Source organism: Apostichopus japonicus, chromosome 13, assembly GCF_037975245.1.
Source record: "Apostichopus japonicus isolate 1M-3 chromosome 13, ASM3797524v1, whole genome shotgun sequence".
In the NCBI taxonomy this organism is placed as follows: Eukaryota; Metazoa; Echinodermata; class Holothuroidea; order Aspidochirotida; family Stichopodidae; genus Apostichopus; species Apostichopus japonicus.
The window spans coordinates 21,287,155-21,302,547 of record NC_092573.1 but is presented as its reverse complement, the minus strand read 5'-3'; the positions used below and the strand labels follow the sequence as shown (position 1 = coordinate 21,302,547).

The window sequence follows — 15,393 nt, the reverse complement described above, 5'->3', positions numbered from 1 at the left end:
TGGAAGCGAAACCCGACGGTAAACAATGATAGCTTTCAAAACAAATTACATGGACAACTCTCGGATGAAATGGGAGGTAGTCTGAAGACTTATTACATACGATAACAGAACAAATATTAATTTCCTGTCAAGCCAAATACAAGCCACATAAAAATGATCGACTTCCATCACTGTTTTGTTCTCTTTGCCTTATGACATATCTAGTCTAGTAGGGAAGTGTGATGTGAGGTATAAGCGGGAGATATGCCAATCGATGTAAGATAAACTTCAATCCAAAACGCACGGAAAGAATTCACTTCGAGTCATTATTATGCAAGGAACGTGTTTTTCTTTTCTTTCTTTTTTTCAGTATATTACCTTATACTTATATATAAATAATAATTTATGACATAAAATACCCATATATAGATGGCAACCAAAATAAATGAAAGTAGTGTTAAAGAGAACGTACGCCATGCGTAAACTTACATTCCCATTGCAAGAGCTAAATGTAAAACAAGATGTAACTTCGATTTTGTTGGGAATAGTTATAAGTTATTTATGTTTTGGATCGCACGTCGTTCAGTTATTTTTCACTCAAGAAGCAAGAGCCAACCGAGCTTAAGGCGGTAATGAACCTTCTGTTTTCAAGAGAAGCATACAGTGTTTCCAAAGTTGATATTGACCTATGCACGGCGTTGGACGCTATATGTTATCCAAGGCAGCACGGTTGAAAACACACAAGTGGAGATATTTAAGGATCTGCTTAGGACTCCAAATTATTTAAATAAAGAAAAAATTGTGTTTGTTACTACGACAAGAGTACAAAACCATCGTATCTGCGTACAGTTTCTGGATTTCTTACTTATATATGTAAATCAGAACAGCATATAACGGCATAAAGTAGATTGTGATCATTCAATCATTGCACATCTGGTCACGTGTTGAAATGCACTTTGCATCTGTCAGTTCATTAGTGTTGTTATTAACTAATTCTTCACACCCTTTGTATGAACCCTTCAAGATTTTGTTTTTGTTCAGAACGTTTGTTTAATAAGTACCAACACCTTGTACAGGGCATGCAGAAGCAATTGACTTTCATATCGTGGGGTTCGTGATCTTCCTTACGGGGTACCTCGATTCTCTCTTATCGAGAACAAGCAGTAAAAGCGCTGAGGTATGATTACTTGCCGACGTGTCTACTTGTCTAAGGTATCATATGTCGCTATTAAGCTCTATCGACGTCATTGAAATATCTCTGATTGATCGTTTTCTTATTATACGGACTACACAACAAGACAAAAGGCAAGAGACCAATTATCATGGCTTGAATTACAACCCGGGTTTAAGCAATGTTTTTGACAATGTCACTATTGAGATCATCTGAGGGGCCCTGAACGAACCCCCAAACTGCCAAGAACGAAACCATTGAAGCAATCAGATGATGATGGAATACGTATACTCACCACGGCTATCCCAACGAATGACTGTTGGTACCCCCCCCCCCACCCCACCCGAAGTAATTTAACATCAAAATCAAAGGTTCTATTTTGAAACCAAATTGAATATATCTTATTTCAACAGTTCCAGAAATACAATAGAAAAAAACAAGAAAATAAAAATTAAATAGTAAAACAAGTACCAACATTTTGCGAACAGTTAACAATTGAATATAGTTTGCTTGTTTTTTTGTTTGTGGAGGAGACGTGGCAAAAGAGATGCTTGTAAAAAGTTCAAGCCACTTCTTTTTGGTTCGAGGGCCCTAGAAATGACTGTACTGGCGGCATGATGACTTGACCCCGACTTGACCCAGACAACTCCATGACAACATACACACGTGACTTCGGAACTGTCAAAACACGTCTATTTGCGTATGTAATTCTAGATTACACCTTATTTTTTTTACGACGAATGTAACCATGCAGATATACTACTACAAGAGAGTAACATTTCATGAGAACTTTGGAAGTGTCTCTTTCGTGATTCGTCAACTTATAATGTAGTTTAAAAACAGAGAGAATTTACAACCGGATGACAAGTATACCTTTCACCCCATAGATATATACTCGTAGGCTTTATCATCACGCCACACGAATGAGGAGAGCGTAATGTAACGTGCGTCACAACTGCACTGATGGGCAAAACTATACTCTTCCAAGTACTCATATATCCAAACTACACAAGTAAGTTACTGTACGTTTGCAGTGCATGCCAGCAGTGGCGGACTGGCCACACAGACATTTGGGTAATGCCCGATGGGCCGGTGGCCTGATGGGCCGGTGGGCTGGGGAGCCTGGTAAAATTTACAGCCCATTTTCACAGTAGTTAATAGAATACAGACGGGCAATGTAGAAATATATTTTTAACTGTGGGAATCAGTCATGTTAACGATCTCTGCTGCTACAAGGTGCTCCTCCTCAAGTTGAGCCTTTTCACCGATGCTTACAAGAGCATTGGGCTTGCCTACAAGCTGCTGGTAACGCTACCTGTGTCACAAGTGGCAGGTTAACATTCTTTCTCTGCCTTGAAGAGAATCAAAAACCGTTTGAGAAGTACAATGACACAAAAACATATTGAGGCGTTCATGTTGATGTCTGTGGAAAAAAAGGATCTTGGTCAAACTTGACACTAAAAATATCATCGATGGTGTGGCTGCCAGAAACAGGGAACTGCGTAGACTCCTACTCTCGTAGTTATGACATGTGCTCGTGTTATTGAACATATATGTTTTAGTGGATTTTATTTAGGTTTTTTTTCAATTTTTTCAAGCATGTTGTCACAAAATGCTTGAAAAACTAATTAAAATCCAGTCTATCCAGTCTTTTTGCCTATTTTTGTTTACGTTCTTACCTTGCCTCAGTTTAATCAACTGTTACTTCTAGAAATTATTTTTGAGTCTTTTTTAAAGGATTATTGTAACCTTCGAAATTGAGAAATATAGCACCATTTTGCATCTAGGCAATCCTTTAACTTCCAAAAAAAATCTCAATGGGGAGGGGGAGGCCCACTCCCCTTAGACCCCTCCCCCAGGACGGCGATCACTAGTAAGTAACATATCAATGAATAATGGGCCGGTCTAGGTGAAAAATGCCCGGGCCAGTTTTAAGACCCAGTCCGCCCCTGCATGCCAGTATATATATAGCTAGAATAAACGCTATGTTCGTTTCTCATTGATGATAGAATGAAGCTGCGTGTGTGAAAGTAGTGAGGAGATAAACAGCTGTAAAAAAGGAAAATATGTGGATGAACATTTCGTAAAGCAGTGAGGAGATAAACAGCTGTAAAAGAAGACAAGTATGTGGATGAATATAGTGCACAATGGAAATGTTGAAAGTGTGAATTGTCGTCGAAGAATTCATTACCTAGATGATAAAAGACCAGCTGATACTGCTAAGCCTGGCTGAATAGCCTACATTACAACAGGAGAAAGTTCGAGATCTGTAGCTCAATAGGTGCAATCGAGGTATGATGACACAGTCCACGCTTAATTTTCACTGTATTCAAATAATTGTTGTTGTAGAGACCAGCGACGTAGCCAGGAATTTGAAAGGGGGGAGCACTTTTTGCGACTGATATGGATTTTCAAAATTGTAGGCACGACTTTCTGAGCGGAGCGCCACCATCGGTTGGCGCGGAGCGTACAAGAAAATTTTTGGTTTTACAAACCCCCCAGATGGCCGGAAACGGCCCTTCCCGAGTGTTCATTCTGGTTCCATGGCCTCTTGCTAACTTGAGACACCTCATTCAATATCACTTTTAATCCAAAAAAACAAACGAGTTAAAATAGTACGTAATTCAATACTACATAATCGTTCGGTATTTAAAATTAGCAAAGTACATGTACAGAGTAGTCTTACTTTTCAACTGCTGATACTTGTAGATACATATATAGATAGGCCAGAAATGTCTTTGATACAACTATAGTCAGTAATTGTCTTTGATACAACTGTAAATGTTTAAGTTAGCCTAATATTAGAGAAGGCGAGAGCTATCCGACGATTGCCATCTGATGCAAATTTCTCAACTGTTTTCTCAACTGAAATATTATCTGCGTAAACGGGTTCTTAACTAGATGTTAAAAAAACTGATAAGATCGGATTCTAGACTTTTTCGGCGGGTAGAGTCTTGAATGAAACGGCACGCGATAGAAATGACAGCCTAAATTAGAAGACTAGGTCACCTAATTTAGCCATATTCTTGCTACGTTCATTTCAATAGTTATTCCTGTCTGGACTCTTAAACTCGTCCAGCAAGCTTATGGATTTGAAATATGGGTGTTTTTAAAAAAGATAACTTGGCCAAAAAAGTGTAGGCCCGGGCCTACAGTGCTACATACTGGCTACGCCCCTGATAACGGATATCATATTATCAGCAGATTTTGTTTCCTGTTTGAATTCTTTTACATGTTCTTTTACATAATATATCAGAAAGACAAACATAGTACTCTTTTACATTTTTTTCCAGTAGGATGATTCTTGTTTATAGTCCAATGTCTGGACTTTAATACATTTGACGAACTTAACTGATGGACAATATAAACTTTCATATTTTGTAATATAGCCAGATATGCAGTGGCCTAAAAACAAATATCGTTATCGTTAGCAGTGTAATACTTATTTAAAGTAAGTGCGTATCACGTACGATTGCTATAGCTTAGCTTCATAACATGCTGTTCGTGCAACAACTTAGGACGAATCATAGAAAGGATGAGACCGAACGTTGTCGACGTTGTTGTGCATACGGTACGTGACATTCCATAGAGTGCGGTTAGGTAGGCAATATGTATTTTATTACGCAGTGGCCAACTGTAGGCTTGTAATAGGCTATAGGCTAAATTTAGCTAATTGCATCTGCCAAACTAAGTTAGTAGTTGAATCAGTAGGCGTGAATGTTACTACGATTATAATCGAGTTAACGGAGCTGACGAGTATTCAAGATCAAAAGAGCACTGACAAAATACCATGCTAAAAAAACAACAGTTTAAAAAAAAAAAAAAATCGACACTGAAAGGGGGGGAGCGGTCGCTCCCCCTGCTCCCCCCCCCCCCCTGGCTACGTCCCTGGTAGAGACAGAAGACTACAACAAAGAAAAAAATTATATTATTAGGCAGCCATCTTGGTTTTTATTTTCATACTCGACTCTCACGATGAAACATTTGCGTTAATTTCAACAGTCACAACATGACCTGGCTCCATGGTTACACATTGCTGCTAGTATCAGCTCATTCATGTTTTCCTGTAATTTTGTTTTAGAAAGACAGCTACAAATGTTCAGTGTTAATGTCGGATTCGTAAACCACTTCGCAATACTCTGTAACAGCCGATTCACACAGAGATTACAGTAACTACTGTCAATATTAAATATTTGTACCACAGTAATTTCTGGATCGTGATGACAAATCTGATAAGTCGTCGGCATGTGCTGTTAGATTTACAGTACGAACTGAGGATATGTGTAATACCGAGAAATCTCAACAACTGGATTTGTTGGAATTATACACATATCCTCAGTTCTTACTGTAATCCTATTATATCACATGCTACCGATTTATAGCACGATCCAGTTTTTACTTTGGTACAAAACGTTAAGATTTACAGTATAGTTACTGCGTTCTCTGTGTGTATCGGTTGTCTGTAAACATAAACAGTCTTTGACTTTATAGGAGAGGAAAGCACATAAATACACACTATCATTCTTTGTTTTCATTGATGGTGTATAATAGCACTAATGGTTAGCACGCATCTGTTGTCAGACATAACAATGTCACCCTTCCCCTCGTCTCTCTTCCATTGACCCTCTTCCATCTTGTGTAAGTTACGGGTTCACTGTCACGTATACCTCTAAAAACAAGGGGGACGTTTCTGTTATTCTGACAGTATCCTCCAAAATGCTTTAGCAGAGAGAAAGATACCGACCCCTCCTTCGCCTACTCTTGTTTTAGTCCTACCTGTCACATCATGGTTTAGTCCTACATGTCACATCGCGTTAGGTCCTACCTGTCACATCGCGTTAGGTCCGACCTGTCACACCATGCTTTAGTCCTACCTGTCACACCATGCTTTAGTCCTACCTATCACATCATGGTTTAGTCCTACCTGTCACATCATGGTTTAGTCCTACCTGTCACATCGCGTTTAGTCCTACCTGTCACATCATGTTTAGTCCTACCCGTCACATCATGTTTTCAGTCCTACCTTCACACCATGTTTAGTCATACCGGTCACATCGTGTTTAGTCCAACCTGTCACATCGCGTTTAGTCCTACCTGTCACACCATGTTTTAGTCCTATACCTGTCAAATCATGTTTTAGTCCTATACCTGTCACATCATGTTTAGTCCAACCTGTCACATCGCGTTTAGTCCTACCTGTCACACCATGTTTTAGTCCTATACCTGTCAAATCATGTTTTAGTCCTATACCTGTCACATCATGTTTTAGTCCTATACATGTCACATCATGTTTAGTCCTATACCTGTCACACCATGTTTTAGTCCTACCTGTCACACCATGTTTTAGTCATATACCTGTCACATCATGTTTTAGTCCTATACATGTCACATCATGTTTAGTCCTATACCTGTCACACCATGTTTCAGTTCTACCTGTCACACCATGTTTTAATCCTACCTGTCACATCATATTTTCAGTCTTACCTGTCACACCATATTGCGGTTTCCATAATAGGTCTGAAAAAAGATTAGAATTCTGTTTTCTGACGATATTAACAGACTGTTAATGACATCTTTAGAAATAAATATCAAATATTGTTCTTCTATTCCAAATATGATACTGTATTTGCATGTGCTTCGAACAAACAAATATAAACAGAAATGTTATCAACAACAGTCGGGACATTGTGTGCTGGCTTACCGAATTGACATGTTTTTCAATCAGTGCTGAGACCTACATTCCAGATGTAGGAGAGTAAAAAGTTTAATGTCGCAGACATTTTTTATCCTTTACCCATCACATGTCCAATTGAGTGATCAATAAGAAACTCAGTAACTCGTAAATCTACTTTTATGAAGAGCCAAAAACCTCGACAACAAAAAACCCGATTTCACACAATAGTGATGGCGCTTTCCACTATTACGTATTACCTCACAGTTGGCATAAAAGCCATGTACTATTCGAAGCGCAGTTTAATCAGCTGCGAGATACCACAGAGAAAACTGGGAATTTTTTTTTTTAAAAGCGTGAGGTGGATTTTTGACAATCATTGAAAGACCTGGAAATTATTGCTGGTTGCTTGCAAAGTTGTTATTGTTTTCATTTCATCTTTAAAGTACAATTTTTATATTCTTGATTTATTTTTCTCACTTCAGATTTTCAGTTTGGAAGAGAGAAAATTATACACTCTAGACTTTTAAATAAATTTGAGAGATTCGTATCAGATACATAGACGTAAGTTTATCAACCGGATTTATTTGAATAAATACAAATCTGATTTTGTTTAATCTCCCAAATACCACTGGGTTAGCAACAAAAAAAAACATCGTCGCAAGTTTGCTTTATAAAAAATTCAGGATCTCCGGAAATAAGATCACACTGTTGTGGAATTTGAAAACAAGATTTGTTACTTTTCGCAGGACTTCGGTACACCTCATACACGCTGTCAACCTTTTACATGACGTATAAGGTAAGTGGTAACCTATAGATCGACTATTTTACGAGCAACTATGCTGATTTGATTTTTCATGAATCATCTTCCGTTGGCAGTTATTATAATTAATATCATTTTTGTATTGTATGCAATTTGTTTCTGTTTTTAAGTCATGTAATAATAGGGAAATACAAAATTATAATAGATATGCAATTTAACAGAGTTCTCTTGGTTGCTTATTGATTGTATCGGCTGTGATATAAAGAAACATGTATCGCAATTTAAGTTCGTCGTGAGTGAATATGTGGAATAAAGAATTACAAAGCATAGATTTTGTCACAGCAAACGAGACAATATACATATGGTAACACAGTAACCAGAACGGTAGTTAGGCCTATATTGATGATTATCATATTTGTGTTTTTATTTTTTATTGATATGCTAAAAAAAGGAAGCAATATAGGGCCGGTAATCTTTATTAAATTGTGATCACATTTTTGATTGACTTATTTCGGAAAACCCGAGTAACCTAGCCCCCCCCCCCACCCTTGGGCTCTATAGGTACCGTACGTAATGACGAGACAGATTCCGACAGGTGAAAGTTTTTACAGATTCTTCGAAAAATGTATATATAAATATATATATATATATACATATATATATACATATATATATATATATATATATATATATATATATATATATATATATATATATATATATATATATATATATATGCATGTATATAGGCTATTGGTCGAGTCAAGGCCTTAGAAACGTACGAATTGCGACTAACCGAGGGATATAAGAACATGGATTGTCAAGGGAAACGCTTAGGAAGTATCGCGCTACAGCAATGTGTATTATGGCGCAGAAATTATAAACGTGTGTATGTTGGAAAGAAGGGGGGGGGGGGTCGGACTGCAGTAGATTTGGTACCGCATAATCGTATATCACTGAACTGAACTGAAACTCTTAAAACAGGTTGTTTTGAAAATCTGAAAATAGGTTGTTTTGAAATTTTGAAATATCTTAAACAGGTTGTTTTGAAAATCTGAAAACAGGTTGTTTGGAAAATCTTAAAACAAGTTGTTCTGAAAATCTTAATACAATTTGTTTTGAAAAAGCTTAAAATAGGTTGTTTGGAATTTTATATATATCCAGTAGCCTATAAGTGTTCGGGTTTTGAAATTCAAAATAAAAAGGAAAAAAAAGGCAGTACATCGATTCAAAGAAATGTCTTCGAGTTGCTTGATTGATTTCGTAGCAAACACAAAATCAAGAAGACTTCGAATATTTAGGACTTCCGAATTGGTTCTGCTAACATGGTAAGGTGTAAAACATAATGCTCAATTGCTTGCTAATGAATATTCATTATTGAAATTAAACTCAAAGACGGTTGAATTCGTTATTTGATCGGCAATTTGAGTAACATTCTGAGCAACACTTAATAGTAGGCTATATTTGGAACAATTGTCGTCAATTGAAGAACGAAAGCCGAGAACTGCTTTAAACAGACACTTTAAGGGCAAATGTCAATCCATTCTATGAATTAACAGTTTTCACTCGATATTTCTGACGCCACCAGTATAGATTTTCCATGTCAAGAGTAATCGAAATACCTGATACTATGTGATACATATTTCATAACCTAAAACTTCTCTCTAAGAAAAAGAAAAAAATGTAATTCGCGTTGTATAATGTACCTCACTCATGCATTGATCACAGTGTATTACTAATGGTTATTTAATAGAACTATTTTACATCAGAAGGCAAAAACGTAACACAGTTTGTAACTTACTCATAATTAATCACTTCATTTAAAACGTTTCATAGGAATTTAAAATCCAATCTTACGAAATTCACCACTTCCGTGATCTTGCGATTAATTGCATTCAAGGTAACTAATGCAATATCCTCACCCCCTCCCCCAACCCCAATGGAGTCGTGGGCCACGTCGCTCCCTAAGGTCAGTCATGTCAGGGGTACTCCACTTGCAGTTTTCATTTCGTTGGGGTAAAAATTATCAAAATGATGAGAATACATACTTTGTTTCCATTCCAAGGGCCCTCTAATTGACTCATGGCCGCGGGCTCGTAGGCTTTTCCCCTGACCCCCCCCCCCCACCATATCATCACGCCTGGTTCAGCCAAGACACTCAAAAAGGAAATAAATAAAACAAACCGAAAACAAATGTTTAAAAACAAATGAAGAAAAGTTATAACACAAACTCGATGGAAGCCTCGTGACCACTTTTCAAGATATTAGATTCACAGAGACCCTAATCGGCGTATGTCAGCCGTTGTGAAGTTTGATAAACAAAATTGTTGCGAGATTCAGTATTTGACTGATGATTTTTTTCGCCCTCCAGTTTATTTCAATTTCATGCATTTTACAGATATTAACAACGAAATCAACCACTTAATCATAACTTAAATGAAAAGGTCAACACAGTTGATAAATGCATCTCTCAGTTCTGGATAAGTAACAATCTGTTCCTTTGGTTTCACCTGTTTATTAAGAAAAATGATACTTCTCCACTTGAACAGCGAACCTTAATTAATGAAAAAAGTCCTAAATATTGTGGATTTTGCGTTCTTTACTTTACGAACATAAATATTGTATTTCATATGTATTAAAAGAAAATTGTACGGGTGACATTGGAAAATCCCATAACCACAAAAATACTTCTCTCTTAGAAATGAACATTGTTTATATAAGAATCTACTTTCTGTGATCAGAATAAATTCCGCAGTATAACTAAAGCCACGAAATAAATGTCTCTTCTTCAATACAGCAAAACGTACAATGCGGGGAATCCGTATTTCTCCAATTAAAAAAAATAACTTATTTGTTGGTGAAATCCTGTGAAGGAATTTATATTGATAGTACTGCAGTTTGGGCTCGTGAGGAATTTGTGAAAGACAGTGAGAATATTTTTGGCCATTCTCTATCTGAAATATTTTCGAACGCATAATCCCATTTCTTTAGCCGCCGTAGGTCTGCAAGGTTAACTTTTTAAGAAAAAGAGTAGCAAAACTGGGACATATAAGAGGCATTTGTAGCTCTGTTCAGCAGGTTGTAACACTGTCATTTAAATCAGGACTGACTTCAAAGACACAATTATAGTTTGCGTCCAGTTTTGTTTGGGTTGCATTGATCAGACCCCAGTCAAAACGTGAAAGGGATTCTTCGCAGGTTGTATTTTATGATAAACCGCGGTCATAAAGTAGGGGTCACCGTTCCTATCGAATAGTCTTTGACTGATGTTGATGATACCTTTCTCATCAGTCGCAAATTTGGTCAAATTTTCTGTCATCTTGATTAACTTAGAAAGAAAACATCTAGTCTCCGAACAATGCAATATATATATATATGCAAATGAACATGGCATGAAGTGTGACGTCACGAACACGTCAACGTCAATAACCTTTAATCAACGGGCCCTCAATATGTATACTTCACTTTCGGAACCCTGCGCAGAGTTGGACGCAGAATATTCAGCGCGCATTCCGTCCCGTTTCACCTCCCCTCATTCCCAACACACTTCCCAGTACCGAACCCCCCCCCCTCCCCCGCGCGTGTTCTTCCAGCCATATCTTATTATGACACGTTATGACATCGTTCATGTCCTTCCAACCAAACAAATTAACTATTTACTCTATTTGAGTACAGAATAGCTAAAACAAAGTAATTTTGTCTGGGTTAATATATCACGATAGTGTAAACAGTAAACGCATCATCCATTACTGATTGTTCCGGAGATGAAGTGTGCCTGCCGTGACAAATACACCGCCATAACACTCTGGGCAATGTTACAATCAATACTTTGTTAACTAACTCTTAGCACTAAATGACCATGCTTTTTTCCAACACTATACTTGTTATAAAGCTGTATTTGTTCCTGTTACAGTCTGGTGAAACTGTAATTAAACGTGTAAAGAAAGATAACGACCGATACAAACTGTAATCGCAGTACTATAGAATGTTAGAACCGTACAGGATTTTACAATAGAATATGTATTGTTATCCGATGAAATAACAAAGAAAGGAAAATGACAATGCATTGTTGTCTACTACAATAACAAAGAAAGGTAAACGACAATAGAATATGCATTGTTGTCTACTAAAATAACAAAGAAAGGAAATGACTATAGAATATGTACCTGTTGACAGGGGCGGACTGGGTCTTAAGACCGTTCCGGGCATTTTTCACCTAGACCGGCCCATTATTCATTGATATGTTACTTACTAGTGATCGCCATCCTGGGGGGAGGGATGTAAGGGGAGGGGTGTTCCCCTCCTCATTGAGATTTTTTTGAAGTTAAGGAATGCCTAGATGCAAAATGGTGCAATATTTCTCAACTTTGTAGGTTACAATAATCATTTAAAAAAAAAAGACTCAAAAATAATTTCTAGAAGCAACACTTGATTAAACTGAGGAAAGTTAAGAACGTAAACAAAAATAGGCCAAAATATATGTTTTAAACTGGATTTTAATTAGTTTTTCAAGCATTTTGTGACAACATGCTTGAAAAAATTGAAAAAAAACCCTTAATAAAACCCGCTAAAACATATATGTTCAATAACACAAGCACATGTCTACGAGAGTATACCTACGCAGTTCGCTGCTTCTGGCAGCCACACCATCAATTATATTTTTAGTGTCAAGTTTGGCCAAGATCCTTTTTACCACAGACATCAACATGAACGCCTCAAGATGTTCTTGTGTTATTGTACTTCTCAAACGGTTTTTGATTCTCTTCAAGGCAGAGAAAGAACGTTCACCTGTCACTTGTGACACAGGTAGCAGTACCAGCAGCTTGTAAGCAAGCTCAATGCTCTTGTAAGCATCGGTGAAAAGGTTCCACTTGAGGAGCACCTTGTAGCAGCAGAGATCGAGGACAGTCTTTACATGACTGATTCCCACAGTTAAAATATATATTTCTACACAGCCCGTCTGTATTCTATTAACTACTGTGAAAATGGGCTGTAAATTTGACAAAGGCTCCCCATCCCACCGGCCCACCGGGCATGCCCAAATGCCCGTGTGGCCAGTCCGCCACTGCCTGTTGACCAATAAAATGTTACAACCGCGCAGGACATAACCATAGAATATGTATCGTTGTCCGATGAAATGGTAACAAGGAAAAGGATATGATAAACAATACAAACTCTTATTGTTATTGTTGTTTCGACTTCTAACTGCATGACCAAAATCCACTTGAGCCTCTTATGAACTCACCTGTAACACTGCTTAATATGGAAATCTTCATGTTAAGCAGGAATCATGCTTTGAATCGTAAAACCACTAGCTTGAAAGTAATACAAAACCCTTCTGTGAAGTCGAAAAAAAGAAAAAATCTTACGCCGAGACATTACCTTGGGTTAATCTATTTTATTAAATAAGTGGGTTTGATTCCTAATTCCTACTAACGAAAAAATCTCCGAAATAGTTTAAATCTCTGAAAATAGTTTTTTTTTTTCATTAAATGTTAGGAATAGTTTTGCAAACAGTGCCATTTCATTGTAAGTTTGAGAACAAAACGTTGAATCCTGCTCCAAGACAAATAAGGACAATGAACCTGAATAAATCTGAAAATTTGGTATAATACTTTAACTAAGTGTCCACGGTGAGTAAACAATGCGAGCTATTATTCTCTTAATTATGCCATTTTTTTACCATACAATGAATATTAAACAAAGTTCTACAAACACTTAGTAGTCAAAGACCTTAATTCACATCCATGCAATGCAGCTGTTTCAATAGTAGCCTAAGTTTGTATTGGTAATGGCTTTCGTATATGCATATTGTGCAGGTTCAGTCAACTGAGAAACATACATTGTGTACAAAAATGCGATATATGAAAATAAAAATCAGCCTGCCTGCCTGCTGTGTTTAATATGCAGTAAATTGAATGTGTGTATATAGGGAAGCCTACTTATTAATTAGGTTATATCATAGGTTACAGTACAGCTTCTACGTAATATGAATATTATATGATTATGTTGCATATGTTGTATATGTATATGTATGTATATATATATATATATATATATATATATATATATATATATATATATATATGTATATATGTTGTAGACTGACAAATCCATTTTAGAAATCCATAGATATATTTGTTCAAAAGAAATGTTATGAAGCTCATGTAAGGTTCACCTGATGGGGTGAAACTATTCTAAGAGGATCGTTTATATTGTGCCAACTCCATGGCGAAGCCTTGGCTCTGCAATAAGTGATCAGCTTATTACAATCAGTCAGTTTCTTTCACAATCCCGAATTTGTCCAAGAAGCTGCTTCACTTGACGTCTACATCCGACTAGCAATAAATCGGGATCCTCCCCGACCCCCCCCCCCCCCGCCGTCCATCATCTGACTACCACTTGATCGAAACAAAGAGGCCGCCTACGTACGATCGGCTCGAGAAACTAATGAGGAAGTGAAGATATTCCCAAACGACAGCTGTTTGTGAATGGAAATTGTTTCCATACAACGAAAGTATTGTAGGACCAAGCCTTAATTCCACTTTCACGCCGTTACATTTAACAAAATCCACAGAAGACCCCGCACCCTTCTATCGTTGTACTGATCGTTACATAATCTGTATAATGCTGTATTAATTCACTGTAATTCACTACAACTGCATTACGTGTATTTACTTCGCTGTCTGTACGCAGACAGGGAGTTGATATGGATCAAGTCCCTGCTGCATGTACGGGCGTTTATTTAAATTACGGTGTCGTTGGTATTCAGCAGTAATCAACGTTATGACATTATGACGTCGTTTAATCACCGGAGCGGCTGTGACGACCAAATATGACCGAGTTACAGTAATACACAAACCTAATAATAACTCAAACAATCTATGAGTATATGCATGATGTAACGACAAATTAAATGCGTTTATGTTTGATGATGAATTATAATAAGGTTTCTTGCTATAGTGATGCGACAAAGCTGTCTTTACTTACCCAATGAAAACAAACCAACAAGACAAAAAAATGCCGCCGTACGGAGACAAAGTCTAATTGGTAAATGTATGCCATGTGCCCCATTTATATCACCAATGGATGAGAATGAATTAGGTTACGGGTCTTCCAAGAATAAAACAAACTCAAGAGGTAGATGACAGTTTGGAGAAATAACAAAGTTACCCACCGTCGAAATCTTCGCTCTTCTTCGTTGAGAATTTAAAGGCCGCGTGTGCGGGCTGACTCTCTGTCTAATATCTGTATCATTCTGTTGACTGCAGTCATGTGTATAAACTGAACGGGTGGCGTTTCAGTGCCTCCATCATTGCTTTTGTATGTATGTATGTATGTATGTAGTTAGGTATTTTAGATCCTCCTGCAAGCAGGAACCCGCGAAGAAGCCATCATTGGCTTATAAAAGCCGCAAGCTGACCGAAGTCAGTCTCACAGTATTAGGTTCAAAGCGTGACAATGCAATTTGATTGGAATTTCACAGGCTAATGCAAACACCTTAGGGATTAAACTCGGTCTAATCATAAGCTAATAACTGATTATGTAACCTACACACCCCTTGAATTTTGCGCGAAATATCAGAATTTGAGATTAAGAGATGAAAAATTCACATCACATATCCTTGTCAAGTTTTTAAAAATATAATATGTGGGAAAGTTTTTTCTTCATTAAATCTTCTGACAGGTTGATACTTAAGATATTGCAATTTCATGTGACTGACCTAATTCTTAATTTCTACCAATTCGGCCGGAGTTTGATAGATGTTAATACGAAGAGCTGAGTCATTGTTTCTTGACAGGATAATAT

General features: G+C 37.2%; 1 protein-coding gene and 1 long non-coding RNA gene across 2 annotated transcripts in view; one reads left to right on the top strand and one right to left on the bottom strand.

Moving 5' to 3' along the window:
* The window catches only part of LOC139978736 (uncharacterized), a 33,687-nt gene extending 18,804 nt beyond the window's left edge, over positions 1–14,883 (bottom strand). The window contains exon 1 of the long non-coding RNA XR_011796999.1: positions 14,762–14,883. This is a non-coding gene — a long non-coding RNA (uncharacterized lncRNA). The remainder of the gene's footprint in view (positions 1–14,761) is intronic.
* Positions 7,114–15,393, top strand: part of LOC139978735 (arg8-vasotocin receptor-like) — a 59,096-nt gene continuing 50,816 nt past the window's right edge. The window contains exon 1 of the mRNA XM_071989194.1: positions 7,114–7,620. The gene's annotated coding sequence lies outside the window, so the exon portion shown is untranslated. The remainder of the gene's footprint in view (positions 7,621–15,393) is intronic.